General features: G+C 39.8%; 1 long non-coding RNA gene across 1 annotated transcript; it reads left to right on the top strand.

The window, feature by feature from the left end:
• Window positions 1-12,440: 12,440 nt before the first annotated feature.
• Window positions 12,441-13,096, top strand: LOC143751474 (uncharacterized). The gene is made up of 3 exons (XR_013207242.1): window positions 12,441-12,536; window positions 12,702-12,770; window positions 13,015-13,096. It is a non-coding gene; the product is annotated as an uncharacterized LOC143751474 (long non-coding RNA).
• The last annotated feature ends 6,449 nt before the right edge of the window (window positions 13,097-19,545 follow it).

The raw sequence follows: 19,545 nt of genomic DNA, 5'->3' as shown, positions 1-19,545 counted from the left end.
GACGGCGTTCCGTGTCAAAGTGTCTGTTATCTGCGAATTCTGTTCATGTGTGCCCAGACTTTTTAGAAATCCCGACCTGCTGATGTTTTACGGCCATGTCCGGAATAAAGAGTAGGCCTATGTATGGTAAACCTATATAGCTACATACAGTTAAAGGACATAACATGTTAAAGGATATAACATGTTATGTTAAAGGACATATTAAATAGTATTAAAGGACATAAACCATGATATAAGATTTTGGCCATATTGTCCATCTCTAAGTCATTTATTTCCTGCGTGACCTGTAAAGTCACGTCCACAAACCTCTTGCGTATTGTTTGGTCAAACCACAAGGTGTCACTGTGGCCTCAATGCTTCAGCACTGCCACTCTGAGATCGATTGCTATGTTTTAGGTAAAACACGCCCCCCTCCTTAGCATACCGAGCAATAAATGTATAAATAAATTTAGACATAAATAAATGTAGACATAAATACATATATACATAAATGTGAAAATAAATAAAATTCAAAATAAATAAATGCATAAATAAATAAATAAATAAATGTGGAAAAATATATAATTATACATAAATAAGGAAATAAAAGTATAAATAGTCATTTATTTATTAATTTCTACATGTATTCGCATATTTATTTGTTTATTTATTCATTTATTTATTCATTTATTCATTTTTAATTTTATGCAGGTTTGGTCCTCCATATTGGCGAACCTTTGGCCAGAAATATGTTCAGCAGGTCAAATATGGACTTTTTGATGACCGATATGACCATAAGGAGTAATAGAGTATAAGTAGAAAGTTAGGGATCGAGTGCTCTTTGGCCAGAAACATGTTTAGTAGGTCAAATATACTGTCTTGCTGATGTATCATCAATGGGAGTCTATAAGAATAGTAAGCTACCTTTTGAGGACACTTTGCTGAGAATTATGTTCAGTAGGCTGTATCAAAATGGCTGATTTAAGATCAATAGGAGTCAATGAGAATGTGTAGAAAAGTTCAAGCTAGAGTTTTCATCAATAGGAATCTATGAATATAAATTGTCCGCTACCTTTTAGGGAACCTTTGACCTGAAATATGTTCAGTAGGTCAAATATGGACTACTGAAGCCTATGGCAGATGTAACATCATATGAGGCAAATCTGTAATTGTAGAAAGTTCAATATTGAGTAGGCCTACTCTTTGGCCAGATATATTTTCAGTGGGTCAAATATGGACTATTTTCTGTGTGATGCAAAATAAATAGGAGTCTATGAGAATATATAGTAAGCTACTTTTGAGGATCCTTTGGCAAGAAATATGTTCAGAAGGTCAAATACGGACTACTGTATGGCTGACTTAACATTCTGATGTAAAGACAATAAGTATTTATAGAAAGTTCAAGATCAATGACTCTACGGCCAGAAATATGTTCAATAGAAATCTATGAATATATATAGTCCGCTACCTTTTGGGGAACCTTTGGCCAGAAATATGTTCAGCAGGTCAAATATGATTTTTTTATGACCGATGTATGACCATAAGGAGTCAATGAAATTGCTTATTTTATTTAAGTGCAATAGCAAAGTTGAAACCAATACTTTAAGCCAGCAACCTGAAAAAAGTTGTCCATGCTTATATTTTTTCCCGTCTTGACTACTGTAGCGCACGTTATGTTGGGACCTGTCAAACACACATTGCCCGCTTACAGCTTGTACAAAATACTGCCGCAAGATTGTTGATGAATGGTGGGAAAACGGACCATGTTCCTCCCTTCTTATCTTCTTTAGGCTGGCTACATTCAACATTCTAGGATACAGTATAAGATTCTGATATATGTCTTTAAAGCACTTCACGGAATGGCGCCAGAATATTTAGCTGAGCTTATTAAACCGTACAGTGCGGGTGTAAGATTAAGATCAGCAAACAAGTTTCTTTTAACTGTTCCCCGTGTAGGCCTACGTCTCAAAATGAAAGGTGATAGTGCTTTCTCTGTCGCGGTTGAAACGCGGTTAAAAACATTTAAAAGTTGAAAACTGTTGAAAAGACAACTCACAGCATATTGTTTTTCGCATTGCTTGGAGCTCTTTAATTTGTGAACTCACGAGAAAACATCACAGAGCTGTCGCTTTCCAATTCATTGCATTGCACAAGTGTTTTGCATGGAAGGATAACATATACTGTAAGAGATATGCACTTTTTTGTATTGCAATGCATTCAAGAATTAACTCATTTCGTAGTGAATTGAAGATATCTGCAATGCAATCTGCTAATGCAAGAACTTACACATACGATCAAGCATTTTGCATTGAAGAATAACATTAAGCAATATGCACTTTGTTGCATTGCAATGCAATCAAGAACTAACTCATTCCGTAGTGCGTGGAAGAGATAACATTTGTGCTGTTGCGGTATATTGCATAAAATATCAAACTTTCTTCAACTAACCATTTTCAGTTCCCTTTCAAGGGAACTCGAGCTGCGTCAAACGCCCCTGCGTTGTGCATCATGAAGCACGTATGGAATCAGCCCAATGGAGAGTTGGAACGTCATAGGCGGGTGACGTCATCGACCAGGAAACTATAAAGCACCCCATAAACACCAAGGGGGTAATCCATCAGGCGGAAGTTGAAGCTGCCTCCGGGGGCCGCCATTGTAGCTGGCTATCACCTGCTGTTAGCATCCCATTGACTCCCATTCATTTTGGCGTCACTTTGACAGCGAATAACTTTACATCTGAGGCGTCCAAAGACTTCATTTGTCCATTATTTATTTCTAAAGAAACACGACAATGTATAAAAGGCTCCATTACTTTGTATCTTACGTTATGGCCCCGTAGAAGCCATTCTTGTAAAAATAGGCTAAAAATTGCGTCATAACCACACGACTTCATGTCGCACAATAGAGACATTACCGTATAGACAGGAGGAGAAGCTCGCACAGTCTCGCAGGCGTACTGACGTTAATTTTTAAATAAATAAATATTAAGCAAAATGACAAAATAATTAATCAGAATACTTACCAAAAGTTGCTGCAGGTCGCGCTTCACCGTCTCTGTGCACGATTAACGTTGGGTGACTGTCTATGGGTGATTCAGATTTGTCTTGGCACAGCTACTAGAAGATTTACAACTGTCAGTCAGGTTGCTCACGTGACATCTACGTCATCAAGCTCAGTTTTAGCCTGCGCAGAACGCTTGGCTATCAGGAAGTGAGTGCCCATGTTCGGCTTCAACTCTCTCCGTTGAAATCAACGGGGTCGCTGTGTCCATTTCTTTTACTGTCTATGATAAACACAAGCGCATCAGCTTTCTGTGCCTTCAGTCGCGCTATATGTGAATCTGTCCCTGAGTGAATATTGTCTGTCTTTACATACTCTGCACCACACAAACAATATATATATATATCGAGGAGAGCGGTTTGGTGCGCGCTCCCCGCGGTTCGGGTACCGCTCTTGCCGAGACAGAGCGATGACGCGTATCGTGGGGATCGCAGATGGATCTCTCAGCGTGGTTAGAGACGGGCTCTGCCTTATCTCTCCCTACACCTGTGAGATCCAGTGCCTCAGTCCCGTGTTCGGAAGCACGCGCTGCGGTTTCTTCCGCTCGGGCTGAGGCACCAGTTATAAATGAGGGAGATGTGGAGGATTCGCCACCTTACACGCCCGAAAGTGATGAGCTAGTGGAGGTATTAACAAGGGCTGTAGAAAAACTCAGCATTGTATGGCCAGTGACTAGACAGGAGTCTGTTTCTAAATCAAAATTAGATGAGATTTTTGCCGTCACGAATGCAGCCTCCACGCCGGTGCTTGCCGTTTTTTCCCGATCTCCACACTGAGGTGTCGAAATCGTGGAAAAAAACGGTGTCATATAGAGTGTTTAGTCCCCAGACTTCAACATATTCTAATATTGTGGGGGCAAAATCATTGCCTATCATTGTCATTGGTTATTCGGCTATGCCTCGCGTGGAAGAGACGCTTGCGAGTTTTCTCTCCCTCGAGGCTGCGTCATCTGTTAAGGCTATCATTGGCCTTAGGTTTTGGCCTTTGGCCAAAGGCATTAGGTTTTTATGGGTAAAGCGTATTCGGCGGCGGGTCAGGCTGCGTCATGTCTGCATACTATGTCTATTATACAGGCATACCAGGCTGACCTGCTGAGGGACGTGAGTGAGAGTGAGGAGGTCAGTCCTGACGTGGTTCGCGAACTGCGTCAGGCTGCTGATTTATCCCTGCGCGCAACCAGAGAGTCGTCCAAGCTAGTGGGTCGATCTATGGCAGCTCTGGTGGTCGCAGAAAGACATCTGTGGTTAAATCAGACAAATATAAAAGAAAAAGAAAAAGCTTTCCTTTTAGACACTCCTCTCTCCCCCCTGGGTTTATTTGGCGATGCTGTAAATTCTGTCATCAATAAATTCCAGGAGAAGGAAAAGCAAACAACAGCTTTTAAGAAATTTCTCCCTTTAAAAATTCATGTCCCTGGGGCTGCTCGGCGGGAGCGTCTGCAAGCTCATCATATAGGGCGCGAGTGTCGCGTCTCGTGCTCCCCCTGCTGGACAGTGGGCTCAGCCGCGGAACTCTCAGCCGAAATCTCCCAGTAATAGAACTGATCTGAGGACAGTTATATTAGCTAAGAAGGCTTCGGCTGAGAAGAAGTCCCGTCGCCACGGCGCGCAGGACACTGAGGGTGGTCCCCACCGAGGCGGAAAGGTGTTCACCTCTTTCTACGGTGCCCATTCTTCCTCTGTGCCCTCAGGGGCCCGTTCTGCCAACCCCGCCTTCATGCCGGGGCGCAGACGGTCCCAGCGAGCGATTTCCCGAGGGACGCTCGCTCCCTCTGAGGAGGGTTTCAGAGCGGTTAGACCAGTTGTTCCCTGCCGGTGTGCCGTTACAGGGCGCTGCGTTTGCTGCTCAAGTTACACCAGAGGCCAGTCTCGAGAGACTGGTACCCTTAGTAGAATTTCTGGCAGAGTGGAAAAGCCTTCCAAAAATATCTCATTGGGTCCTGTAGACAATAGAAAGGGATTATGCTATCCAATTCAGGTGTCGTCCACCAAGATTCAGAGGGGTTCTGCCTACAGTGGTGGGCCCCGAGCAGGCTCTGGTTCTGGAACAAGAGATGAAAGCACTCCTTCAAAAGGAGGCTATAGAACGGGTTCCACCTCCCAGTGTGGAGTCAGGCTATTACAGCCGATATTTCATCGTTCCAAAATAGGATGGGGGGTTGCGTCCAATTTTAGACCTGTGCCTATTGAATCGCTCGGTAGGGAAGCCAAAATTCAAGATGCTCACTATCAAGCAGATCATGTAACAAATCAGATCCGAGGACTGGTCTGTCACGATAGATCTAAGGGACGCGTACTTCCACATTTCCATCCTTCCACAACACAGGAAGTTCCTGAGGTTCGCCTTCGGGGGCGAGGTGTACCAGCACAGGGTTCTTCCGTTTGGCCTAGCTTTATCTCCCCGCACTTTCACGAAATGCATGGACGCAGCACTAGTACCCCTGAGGCTTCAGGGTGTTCGTGTCCTCAATTACATCAACGATTGGTTGATTTTAGCTCAGACAGAGCAGATGGCGGTTCGACATTGAGATGTCGTTCTCGTTCATATCAGGAAGTTGGGGTTGAGGCTGAACGCAAAGAAAAGTGTATTATCTCCTCAGAAGACCACTTTTCTGGGTGTCGTTTGGGTTTCGGTTTCGGCATCGTTTCGATTCTCTCAGCTGTGAAACAAGTAAATCTAGGCCAGCTACTTACTGTAAAACAGTTTTAGAGACTGTCGGGTCTGATGGCAGCAGCGTCCGACGTTATACCTTGCGGCCTGTTGTAGATGAGATCGCTACAGTGGTGGCTCAGGACCAAGGGATTCTCCCCGAGGGGAAATCTGCTCCGCACGGTCAAAGTCACGCGGCGCTGCCTTCGTGCTCTGGTCATGTGGAAACAAACTTGGTTCATATTCAAAGGGCCTGTGTTGGGGGCTCTTTGTCGTCGCGTAACGCTACGACGGATGCTACCCTCACAGGGTGGGGGGCGGTCACGAGTGGTCGTCCAGCTCAAGGGCTGTCGCAGGACCATCCTCTATCACGGCTTATAAATTGTCTAGAGATGTTGGCGGTGTTCCAGGCTCTGAAACACTTCCTAGCAGACCTGAGAGGTCATCATCTGTTAGTTCAGTCAGACAACACGTCGGTGGTCTCTTATATAAATCATCAGGGGGGCCTGCGGTTTCGCCGGCTTTACAAGTTGGCCCGTCAGATCCTCCTGTGGTCCCAAGGGAGGTTACTATTTCTGAGAGCAATGTATCTTCCTGGGTATTTGAATGTGGTAGCAGACTCCCTGTCGAGACAGGGGCCGAGGCCGGGGGATTGGAGACTCCATCCCGAGGTGGTGGAGCTCCTTTGGTTGAGTTTCGGTCGCGCCGAGGTGGACCTATTCGCTTCCAAGGAGACCACGCATTGTCACCTGTGGTTTTCCATCAGCCATCCAGCCCCTCTGGGGTTGGACGCTATGGTGCAGCCGTGGCCGAGGTCACGTCTGTTCGCCTTTCCCCCGATTGCTCTGCTACCTGGAGTTCTGGAGAGGGTTCGCCGGGACGGGGTCAGCCTACTATTAGTAGCCCCGCTCTGGCCGGCCCGAGTATGGTTTGCGGACCTGATTTCTCTCCTGGATGGCTCTCCCTTGGAGCTCCCGGTCAGGAGGGATCTACTCTATCAGGCGGGCAGCATGATATTTCACCCCCGCCCAGTATTGTGGGCTTGACCTCTGAGGGGGCCCAGCTCATGAACTCTGGTCTCTCAACCGAGGTTGTTGAGACCATTCTTCACTCCAGAGCTCCATCCACGAGGAAGCTTTATGCCTTGAAGTGGAAACTCTTCACTTCTTGGTGTGGAGAGCACCTGCAGGACCCAGTTAACTAGCCCAGTTGGTGCAGTGCTGGAATTCCTGCAGGATCGCTTCTCCACAGGGCTATCCCCCTCCACACTAAAGGTGTATGTGGCGGGACTGGCTGCTTACCACGTCCCTTTCAGTGGAGTTTCTCTTGGGAGACACCCGCTTATAACTCGTTTCCTTCGTGGCACACTGAGGCTGAGGCCAGCAGTTTGTACGAGGGTGCCGGCCTGGGATCTGGCCATCGTATTAGAAGGTCTTTCCCTAGCTCCTCTTGAACCTATCGAAGAAGTTCCTGAGAAGTTTCTCACGTTTAAGACTATCTTTCTTCTTGCTATATCCTCACTAAAGAGAATCGGAGATTTGCAGGCTCTGTCGGTTTCACCCTCGTGCCTGGAATTTTCGCCTGGCATGGTTAAGGCTTTTCTGCATCCTAGACCAGGTTACGTTCCCAAGGTCCTTACTAATGTTGTTAGACCTACAGTTCTGCAGGCCTTTTGTCCCCCTCCATTTCTGTCGTCTGACCGGAGAAACTTAATTTACTCTGCTCTGTTAGGGCGTTAGACGCCTACGTCCACAGAACTGCCCTGTGGAGGAAGTCAGAACAACTATTTGTGTGCTTTGGGCCACCCAAGAAGGGGTGTCCCGCGTCTAAACAGAGAATGAGCAAGTGGGTGGTCGAGGCTTTCTCACTTGCCTATGAGTCGGCTGGTCAGCCTTCACCTTTGGCTGTACGAGCCCACTCTACCAGGAGTATGGCGGCTTCTAAAGCCTTACTGTCAGGAGTTTCCCTCAGTGACGTTTGTGATGCGGCTGGACGGTCTTCACCGCATACTTTCATTAAGTTCTACGACCTACACTTAAGTTCTAACCCTGGGGCAAAGGTGCTCTCGTCCTCTGTGTGCTAGTTCTCACATGGCGGTCACTTGTTCCTATGGCGATGTGGGTATTAGCGTTCCCACAGCGTTTGACGCAGCTCGCGTTCCCTTGAAAGGGAACGTCTCGGTTACGTATGTAACCCTAGTTCCCTGATAGGGAACGAGACGCTGCGTCATTCCACCATACTCCCGGCATTCCCGCTAGCGCTTCCTTCAGGCCTATCAGAAGCTTTTGCGCTTGTGTTTATGGGGTGCTTTATAGTTTCCTGGTCGATGACGTCACCCGCCTATGACGTTCCATCTCTCCATTGGGCTGATTCCATACGTGCTTCATGACGCACAACGCAGGGGCGTTCCCACAGCGTTTGACGCAGCGTCTCGTTCCCTATCAGGGAACTAGGGTTACATACGTAACCGAGACGTTTTTATGAAGGAAAATCATCGCATTAAATGTTGAAAAGACAACACACAACACATTGATTTTCGCTTTGCATACAACTAATGTATTTGTCTACGAGAAAACATCACATGAGCTGTAGCTTTCCATTGCATGAAAGAACGAACTTATTCCGTAGTGCGTTGAAGAGATGTGCGATGCAATCTGCTCTTACTATTCTTAAAAGGTGTCTTATTTAAGTATCTATTTGATCTCAAAGACTCATTGACATAGTCAATCTGTGATCTATTAAACATATCTCTGGCCTAAGAATCCTCAAAAGACTCCTGATGTGAACTCGTGTCCATATTTAATCTACTGGACATATTACTGGTGAAAGAGTTCTCGATATTGAACTTTCTTCACATTATCATTGACTGCTTCTGCGGTTACGTCAGCCAGCCTGTATTTGACCCATTGCAAATATTTTATACATATTCTAACATAATTAATCTAACTTATTCTAACATAAAACATGAATCCATCTGATGTTACCTCTTTAGTAGTAAATATCTAATCTATTGAACATATTAATGTTCAAAGGGTCCTCAAATGATTTTGTACTACATAAACTCATAGACTCCTTCTGATGTTAAATCAGCCAGAGAGTTGTCCACCTGCTGAACACATTTTTGCCCAGAGAGTACTCTATATCGAACTCCCTACACATTCTCATTGACTACTTCTGATGTTTTTTCAGGCAGCCTATTTTTGACCCATTACAAATATTTCTGGCAAAAAGGTCCCGAAAAGGGAACATACCATAAATTCTCATAGACTCTTTCTGATGTTAAATCAGCAAGAGAGTTTAATTGAATCCTTCTGATGTTACGTCAGCCATACTGTATACAAAACTGTACACATCCTACTGAACATATTTCCGGTCAAACAGTCAGTAGCACCTCAATGCAGTACATGAGATCCAACAAATCAGCCAAAAAGTAGTCCATATTTTACTTGCCTAACATATTTCTGCCAAAGAGTCCTGGATATTGATTTTTCTATACATTCTCATTGACTCCTTATGATGTCTCGTCAGACAACTCTATACTCTATATCGAATAGTCCATGTTTTAACTACTGAACATATTTCTGGCCAAAGAGTACCTGATCTTGTAAGACTGGAAAACTGGAAGACCATTTGAACTCACTCTCGTGCTTCACCTCCCTCATCCTAATCTACATCTCTTTCTCTCGACCCCCACTCCCTCCCACTCGTGGTGAGATCTCCCAAACTCACACAAGAATCTAAATGGCTTAATGTGAATGATTATCATAGAGTTTTATACATGTTTAGTATTATTTGAAATGTCTCAGTGCGACTGGTACAAATGTCTCATTCCCAAAGAAGTAAACCAAAAGGTAATAAAGCTCTTTAGTTTGGAAATATATTCCACACAGGAGGGTGTGTCTTTGAGTTAACACCTTCCAACCATTTGTCTGAATGCAAATTTCCACTGCTAGCAAATGGTTATCCGCAGGTAAATTTCCACTGTGAACCATATTTAGATTTGAAATGAGGTCTGGGTATATAATGAAACGCAGCGAGAGCTCGTGGCCTTTTTCTGAATCTGAGATAGGCCCGTTAGGTCAAGAGCCGAGCCTCTCGCCTTCAAGCATTTCTTGTCGGGTAAACATTTTCCTCTTTGTTCTAGAGCATTTGATGTTTTGCATGGATTATCTTTGAATTGATTATGAAATTGTAATGATACATTTGACATATCAAATTGACACACCACATTGACACAACATTTAATTGATATTAAATTGTTATATTTGATTAATCTAATTGACTTTGACATTATTTTCATTCAAGAGTTTAAAAAGAATAGTAAAACATTCGCTCACATTTAATGATGCACGGATATCATTAAAACCTTTTCATTTATGGAGTCAGATGAAATAACGAGTATATACATATGACAAAATGTATTGATTTCAACCAAAAATACATTGCCACGAGAAAAGACAGTAACACGCAGAGACCTTCACCCGCTGATCAGAGGACCCCCATTGGCCTAATCGAGCGCGGCCTTACAATCTTGAACATTCTAAACATACTGAATGACTCTTTCTGATGCCACATCAGCCAGACAGTAGAACATTTTTGATCTAATGAACATTGTTCTGTGCAAAAAGTACTTGATTTTGAACATTCTATGCATAATGACTCCTTCTGATGGTACCCCAGCCATACAGTAATACATATCTGATCTATTGAACATTTTATTTTCAAAAGGTCCTCCAAATGTTTTTTTTGTTTGTTTTTTTGCCAGAATATGTTTAGTAGGTTAAATATGGACTACCATTCGACTGAGGTAACCCAGCTAGCAGGGAACGTTCTCAGAACTTTGGCTAACATTCCCTACAAGTTTGGTTAATGTTTTAAAGAAAACATTTGAATGTAATGTTCTAAGAATGTTTTATGAATGTTTTATCATTTCAAATAATGTTCCTATAAGGTTAAATGTAAACTAAGATATAACGTTTTAACTGTAACATTTTGAGGATGTTTTGGGAATGTTGTTGAGATAACAGATAATACAATGTTCAAAATAAAACATTGGCACAATGTTCCATAATAACAGGAGAGGAACATTATCATATCAACGTTCGTAAAATGTTTTGAGGATATCATTGAGGCCTGAGATGACGGAGTGTTTTTATAAAACGTTCTTGTAATGTGACGTGTTAACAAAGCAAGAACATTATAACTGTAACATTTTCAGGATGTTTTGGGAATGTTGTTGAGATAACAGATAAGACAATGTTCTCAATAAAACATTGGCACAATGTTCCATAATAATAGGAGAGGAACATTGTTATATCAACGTTCGCAAAATGTTTTGAGGATATCGTTGAGGCCTGAGATGACAGTGTTTTTTATAAAACGTTCTTGTAATGTGACGTGTTAGCAAAGCAAGAACGTTTTAAATGTAAAATTTTGAGGATGTTTTGGGAATGTTGTTGAGATAACAGATAATACAATGTTCAAAATAAAACATTGGCACAATGTTCCATAATAACAGAGGAGGAACATTATCATATCAACGTTCGCAAAATGTTTTGAGGATATCATTGAGGCCTGAGATGACGGAGTGTTTTTTATAAAACGTTCTTGTAATGTGACGTGTTAACAAAGCAAGAACATTTTATATGTAACATTTTCAGGATGTTGTTGAGGTAAAAGTTTGTAGAATCATCTTTTATAAAACATTGACACAATGTCCCATAATAACAGAGGAGGAACATTATCAAATTAACGTTCGTAAAATGTTTTGAGGATATCATTGAGGCCTGAGATGACGGAGTGTTTTTTTATAAAACGTTCTTGTAATGTGACGTGTTAACAAAGCAAGAACATTATAACTGTAACATTTTGAGGATGTTTTGGGAATGTTGTTGAGATAACAGATAAGACAATGTTCTCAATAAAACATTGGTACAATGTTCCATAATAACAGAGGAGGAACATTATCATATCAACGTTCGCAAAATGTTTTGAGGATATCATTGAGGCCTGAGATGACGGAGTGTTTTTTATAAAACGTTCTTGTAATGTGACGTGTTAACAAAGCAAGAACATTATAACTGTAACATTTTGAGGATGTTTTGGGAATGTTGTTGAGATAACAGATAAGACAATGTTCTCAATAAAACATTGGTACAATGTTCCATAATGACAGAGGAACATTATCAAATCAACGTTCGTAAAATGTTTTGAGGATATCATTTAGTCCTGAGATGATAAAATGTTTTTAATAAAACATTCCTTTCAATTTACTTTTTAACATTTTGCATGAAACATTTTGAGGATTTTTTTAGGGATGTTGTTATCTTTTATAAATCATTAGCACAATAACAAAGGAGGAACATTATCAAAGCAACATTCATCAAATGTTTTGAGGACATTATTGGCCTGAGATGACAAAATCTCATAATATGATGAGTAACAAAAGCTCATAACATTTTAAGAATATTTTAGGGAAGCTGTTTAGGTAACAGATTGTAGAATTATTTTAACCTATAAAATATTGGCATAATGTTCCATATTAAAAGAGGAGATTATCAAAACAGCATTTGTAAAGTGTTTTGAGGATATTACTCTGAACTGTTTGAACTGTTGCGCGAAATGTGTTTAGAAGAGACGAGAAGCTGATTGGGGGTCACTGTGGATCGACGTTTAAAACTACCAATCACAGCGTGATTTTCTCATGACGTAAGAACATTTGAAATCGACAAACAGCGCAAAGAAAGTAACGTTTTTGTTGAAGAAATCGGCGCAAAATGCCCGTTGTCTAAATTGACAAATTGCCAAACAACAGAACTCCTGGTCAACGGAAGAGCTCTTTCACAACTGTAAGTTTTTTTTTTGTGTGTATTTTTCAGTTTACATATAGCTTTCTCTTATCCTTTATATATGTCTTTCAGTGTTAGATTTTACTTTCTTAGAATTGTATGACAGTCGCATTAAATCTGAGTATATGTTACTTTTGAATAACAGCTAGATATGTTTTAATCCAGACTCCAAACTGCCTGTTTGAAGATGAATATAAAACCGATGACGCAATAAAGTCTCCATTTACAACAAAGGTAGCCTACTATAATATTGTGTTCTGTGTATATGAATACTCTATTTTTGCAACTTAAAAGTGTTAATCTTATTGTCTTTTGAAAGTAAAAGTTAATAATATTTCAGTAATTCATAAAGAGGTAATGGGAAAATTGGAAAAAGCATTCAGTCTAAAACGTTTTCAGTCTTTTGTGTTTCTAGCAAATATTGTATGTGCTTGTAATATCGTTGTATGTTGACAGACCATGTTTTAAAATATTTCAGGTAATTACTCTGGGGCTGATGGTCAATGTAAAGGACACAATCTGTCAAACATAAACCTGCAGAGGTGAATGGATATGGGAGCTAAAGAGACTTGTAACTGGTAGGTGGTTTTGTTACTTGTTGTAAATCTTCACAGAATTACCTTTATATTATACTACAGATTATAGTAATCTTGTTCAAATGTTAGGAAATAATTATGTTGGTTTAAGAAAGCCAACATATTGTTAACCTATTTGAACTAAATATTATTATTATTATTATTTTTCTGAGACAAAAATTTTCAACTCTTAACTCCTAGAGCTTTAGTGCTAAAAGCACCTAACACAGACCATAAATGATCTCATCGAAAAGACATCCAAAAATGAGAATTAGCCCATGATTTACTCACCCTCAAGTCATCCTTGGTGCATATGACATTCTTCTTTCAGACGAATACAATCGGAGTTATATTAAAAAATGTCCTGGCTCTTCCGAGCTTTATAATGGCAGTGAATGGCCCTTTCTGTTTTAAGTCTATAAAAGTGCATCCATCCATGATAAAAGTAATCCACACGGCTCTGGCGGGGTTATAAAGGCCTTTTGAAGCGAAGTAGTGCTGGGCGGTATACCGGTTCATACCGAAAACCGGTGTATATTTTTGTTATGATATTAATTTTTAATATACCGCCATACCGATGTATTTAATTACACAACGTTCGGAACGACATTACGCCACGCGACACTGTTTCAGACGGACCCTTTACAATGTTGCACTTCTAAGCAGCGACTGCGAGGTGAGAGTAAACAGCAGTGCTCTGGTGTTACGTTACAGGGAAGATGGATGCTGCAGAACTATGGCGTTATTTTCCTGTCAAATGTCGAGAGCGCATTATTGTAGCGCGAAAGTACATTAATATAATGCGCGAGCGCGAATCTCTCTGATCACGCGCGGAATATAATGTGCCGCGCTCTCAGATACACGCTGCTCACGTAAAGGCCTGTTCACACCGGGACGAATTTCGCGTGCGCTATTCGGCAACGTTTAACGCCTCGTGACTAAACAATGGGCGCCAATGTGAGTGTGCACACCGACGCGTAAGACGCCACGCGTAAAAGCGTAATTTTTTTTAAAACGCCTCGGGTTCGTTTTTTTGGTTTGACGCGCCGCGTCAAAAACTATCCGACCAATGAGATTGGCGCTTTTGCTCACGTGTCTGGAGCTTCTGAAGTTACAGTAAAACACAACTTGGGGGCGCTCAAACACAAAACGGTCTTGCCGAGCACACATACGTAATGGCGAAGAAGATATACATCGTTTACTAAACCAAACCAGAGAATGTCTAATGACCAAAGCCCGTCTACGGACATTCTCTTATTAGACATTATTATTATTAGACTTATTAGACATTCTCTGACTACACTCTGCCGGGAAGAAATAAGACGAGGAAGATGCAAGGCCAGATGAATGTAGAGCTGCTGGTCTTGTTGGTGTCTTTATAAAGAGACACCAACGAGAATAAAGAACTATATGACAAACGCGACAAACTTGCTCTCTTCTTCTGAGTGACAAGCGAGTGTCAGAAGCACTTTGTGGACCGGGGTATTTCTGTTTTACATTAAGCGCCATCTAATGTCAGGGAATAAATTTGCATGTTCACTCGGCTCATCGTCAGCGAAAATCGCTTGGGTGTGAACACAAAAAACGCGTTGAAAAACGCTGACGAATAACGCGAGCCGATATTCGTCCCAGCGTGTACGAGGCTTTAGAATAGGTCTATTTTCTCTGGACTCGCTCAGAGAATCCTGCACTTAAAACGTGTTCAGTGCAATTGCGAATCTCTCCTCTTCCCCAGCTGACAATTTTAGGTTATAAGAACGTTTTCATAACGTTCCCATTAAGTTATAAAAACGTTATTTCTGAATGTTATAGGAACATTCAAAACGTCCAGTTTTTTAGACGTTGTATTAACGTTATTTCTTGGTTATTATAAGACCTTTATTCAAAACATTATAAGAACGTTCAATTCTCCCGTTATATAAACGTTGTATTAACGTTATTTCCTGGTTACAAGAACGTTATTAGAACGTTAAGAAATAACAATTTTAGGTTATACTGGGCGCTATTCTATTCTACAATATTCACTAATGACAGTAAAATAGACCATCCTAAGTCAATTTACTGCAGTAATTCCTCTCTCAACCAGTAGAAAATGCTTTGAACACCTGATTATGCATGAGAAAAAGAAAAAAAACGTCATAAACCGGAAAACCGGCATCATTTTGAAAAAAAAACGTGATATAAATTTTTGGTCAAACCGCCCAGCACTAAAGCGAAGCGATGCGTTTGTGTAAGAAAAATATCCATATTTAAAACTTTATTGACTAAAATAACTAGCTTTAAAATAACTAGCTTAGCATATATTTCTTTCTGCTTTTGAAGTAACTAAAACGTACAGCTTCACTAATAGCAAAGAGATGCTGCACTTACAGGTATGATTAATTCACTCTAGAAATAGTTCTATCGCCAATACATTCAAATGCAGTGCTACTTTATCTGTATCTGATTTAAAACAAGCAGAAATCTGTAAGAAATGTAACGATCCATAGACAATATAAGCGCTGTTAAGTCAGAGCAATAGCCTCGTGGGCAGCGCTGTGCCATGCTGGAGCTGTGCTCACGGCGACCTGAGTTCCAGTCCTGGTTCGAGGTTCAGGCTTCTCAAGCCAACATCAACGTTTGTTCACATAATTTAGCCTCTAGTTGTGTTATTAATATGGATTAAGTATATGTTTTAAATTACAGAAACAAAAAAGATACTCATAAGGTATCATATTTATACTTTCAATAAATTAGTCTTTACATAATTTCTGATTACTAATTAGGCTGGCTAATTTTGAAAGTTTTCAATGTCAATATTGCTTGTGATCTTAATATGTATGTATTTGTATTCTTTCTGTTTACACTGTTGCATGATCTTCTTTTATAGGCTATGAGGAAAAACCCTACCATGCAAACAGAGAATAGAGTTCACTGCTGCTAACTGGGAGAGCAGCTGGACAACTAGAAGAGAGAACAGTAGAACACATATTAATACAGATGACTGTATTATTCTTCTGCAAGAACCAAGACAAGCAAAGACTGATGATGAGCGCTCTGAGCAAACACTGCAGTCAAGACGCATGATTGCACATTGGACTTTACTGATTTCTTCATTTAATGTTGGGCATTTACTGTACGCAGAACTTCTAATAATTTATGTGGATGCCATTTATAAACCTGTTAGATTCTGATGTTTTAGTTTTGAGATTAATAAAATTGTATGTTTTAACAATGTTATAGCTAAGCATTTTTTTTGTTTAAGAGAACATTTTGGGAACAAAAATAAAACTTCCCGCTAAAAACTTTATAAGAATGTTAGGGGATGTAATGTTCTAAAAATGTTATGATTAAACCTTTATAGAAGGTTATCACAAAACATTTTTAGAGTGTTCTTAGAGAATGTTATGCCATCTTTTAAGAGAACATTCTGGGAACAAAAATAAAACTACCCGCTAAAAATGTTATAAGAACATTAGGGAATAATGTTCTAACAATGTTAGCATTAAACATTTTTAGAATGTTTTTAGAGAATGTTATCCGATCTTTTAAGAACATTCTTGGAACAAAAAGAAAACTACCCGCTGAAAATGTTATAAGAACATTAGGGAATAATATTCCAACAATGTTAGCATTAAACATATTTAGAATGTTTTTAAAGAATGTTATTTGAACTTTTAAGAGAACATTCTGGGAACAAAAAGAAAACTACCCGCTGAAAATGTTATAAGAACATTAGCGAATAATGTTCTAACAATGTTAGCATTAAACATATTTAGAATGTTTTTAGAGAATGTTATCCTAGCTTTTAGGAGAACATTCTGGGAATCAAAATAAAACTACCCGCTGAAAACATTATTAGAACACTGCATGGTAATGTTCTCAGAACATTTTTAGAACAAAAAATTTCTAGCTGGGAACATCAGAAGGAGTAATTATGTAAAACAAATTCAAGATCAAGTACTTATTGGAACAGAAATATATATGTTAGGTCAAATATGGACTACTCTCTGGCTGATTTAACATCAGAAAAAGTATATGAGAATGTAAGGTATTTTGCCTTTTGACAACCCTTTGGCCAGAAATATGTTCAGTTGGTCAATTTTGTACTTGTGTGGGGCTGATATAACATTAGAAGAAGTGAATGAGAATGTATAGAAAGTTCATGATTGAGGACTGTTTGGCCATGTGTATAGGTCAATAGGTCAATTATGGACTACTTTATGGCTGAGATAGCATCACAAGGAGTTATTATGTAAAGAATGTTCAAGATCCAGTACTCTTGGTCCAGAAATATCTACAATAGGTACAGTAATGTACAGTAGGTCAAATATGGACTACTATCTGGCTGATTTAACATCAGAATGAGTTTATGAGAATGTATTGTAGTTGCCTGTTCAGTAGATCAATTATGGAATTGCCTATGGCTGACGTAACATCAGAAAAATTCTATAATAGTGTAAATTATGTTGCCTTTTGACAACCCTTTGGCCAGACATATGTTCAGTAGGTCAAATTTGGACTACTATATGGCAAAAAGATAAGAATGAATCAATGAGAAAGTATAAGTTCATGCTCGAAGACTTTTGGGCAAAAAAAATATGTTAAATATTGACTTCTGTCTGGCTGAGGTAACATCAGTAAGAGTCTCTGCCGAAACATCAGAATTTAGTCAATGCGAATGTGTAGAAAGTTAAATATAGAGTACTCTCTAGCCATAAATATGTTCATTAGGTCAAATAGGGCTGATTTAATATCAGAAGGAGTCTATAATTTTATATAATTTCTAAATTTCTCCAATTTCTTTTGAGGACCCTTTGACCAGAAAAAAGTTCAAAAGGTCCGATATGCACTTCTGTCTGGGAAACTTAACATACTTGGAACTCCTAAGGATATAAAGCTATACTTTGAGGACCCTTTTAACAGAAAAAAGGTCAGATATGGACTTCTTTATGGCCTATCATACATTCTAATGAAGGAAACTATGAGTATGTATAGAAAGTTCAAGATCAAGTATTCTTGGGCCAGAAATATATTCAGCAGGTCAAATATCTGTCATGTCATAAGAAGTCAGTCTGTATGTATCAATTGTAAGGTTAGCAAGCTATACTTTGAGGATCCTTTTAACAGAAAAAAAATTCAATATATTCAATATGTCAATATGGACTTCTATACGGCCTCTGAAGCATGAGAAGGATCATAAGAAGTCAATCTGTATGAAAAGTTAGTATTGTTCAAGAACACTTTGTCCAGAAATATGTTCAGTAGGTCAAAAAGGGACCTCTGTATGGCTGATTTACATCAGAAGGAGTCTACAAGTTTATATTGTGTAAAACGTTTTGAGGTCCCTTTGACCAAAAATAAGTTCAATAGGTCAGATAGGTAAAAAAAAATGCGCTAAATTAAGGGGTTTCATAGCACTTTACGTATTGTTGTCCTACTGTTAGTTTAACTTCTTTTGTTCTCAATGTGTAAGTCGCTTTGGCTAAAAGCGTCTGCTAAATGAATAAATGTAATGTAAATGACCAGAAAAAAGTTAAAAAGGTCCGATATGGACTACTCTTTGGCGGACTTAACATCAGAAAGAATCTATAAGGATATAAAGATATACTTTGAGCACCCTTTCAACAGAACTGACTTAATGTAAGAAAAGAGTCCATAAGGACATCATATAGTTTTATAAACCTCTTGAGGACCCTTTGACCAAAAAAAATCTCAAAAGGTCCGATATGGACTAAGGTCTGGAGGACTCAAAGTAAGAAAAGAGTCCATAAGGACATCATATAGTTTTATAAACCTCTTGAGGACCCTTTGACCAGAAAAAAAGTTCAAAAGATCCAATACGGACTGCTGTCTTGCGGACTTAACATAAGAAAAGAGTCCATAAGGACATCATATAGTTTTATAAACCTTTTGAGGACCCCTTGACCAGAAAAAAGTTCAAAACGTCCGATATGGACTACTGTCTGGCGGACTTAACATAAGAAAAGATCCCATAAGGACATCATATAGATTTATAAACCTTTTGAGGACCCTATGACCAGAAAAAAGGTTAAAAAGGTCCGATAGGGACTACTGTCTGGCGAACTTAACATAAGAAAAAAGTCCGAGGACATCATATAGATTTATAAACCTTTTGAGGACCCTATGACCAGAAAAAGGTTAAAAAGGTCCGAAATGGACTACTGTCTGGCGGACTTAACATAAGAAAAGAGTCCATAAGGACATCATATAGATTTATAAACCTTTTGAGGACCCATTGAGCAGAAAAAAATTTCAAAAGGTCCGATACGGACTACTGTCTGGCGGACTTAACATAGGAAAGAGTCCGAGGACATCATAAAGTTTTATAAACCTCTTGAGCACCCTTTGACCAAAAAGAAAGTTCAAAAGGTCCGATATGGACTAAGGTCTAGCGGACTCAACGTAAGAAAAGAGTCTATAAGGACATCATA

The sequence above is a fragment of the Siphateles boraxobius genome, unplaced genomic scaffold (genome assembly GCF_051911475.1).
Source record: "Siphateles boraxobius isolate OS27281-9 unplaced genomic scaffold, OSU_SipBor_1 26, whole genome shotgun sequence".
Classification (NCBI taxonomy): Eukaryota; Metazoa; Chordata; class Actinopteri; order Cypriniformes; family Leuciscidae; genus Siphateles; species Siphateles boraxobius.
The sequence above is the reverse complement of the archived record's forward strand: the minus strand, read 5'-3'. Positions and strand labels throughout refer to the sequence as shown.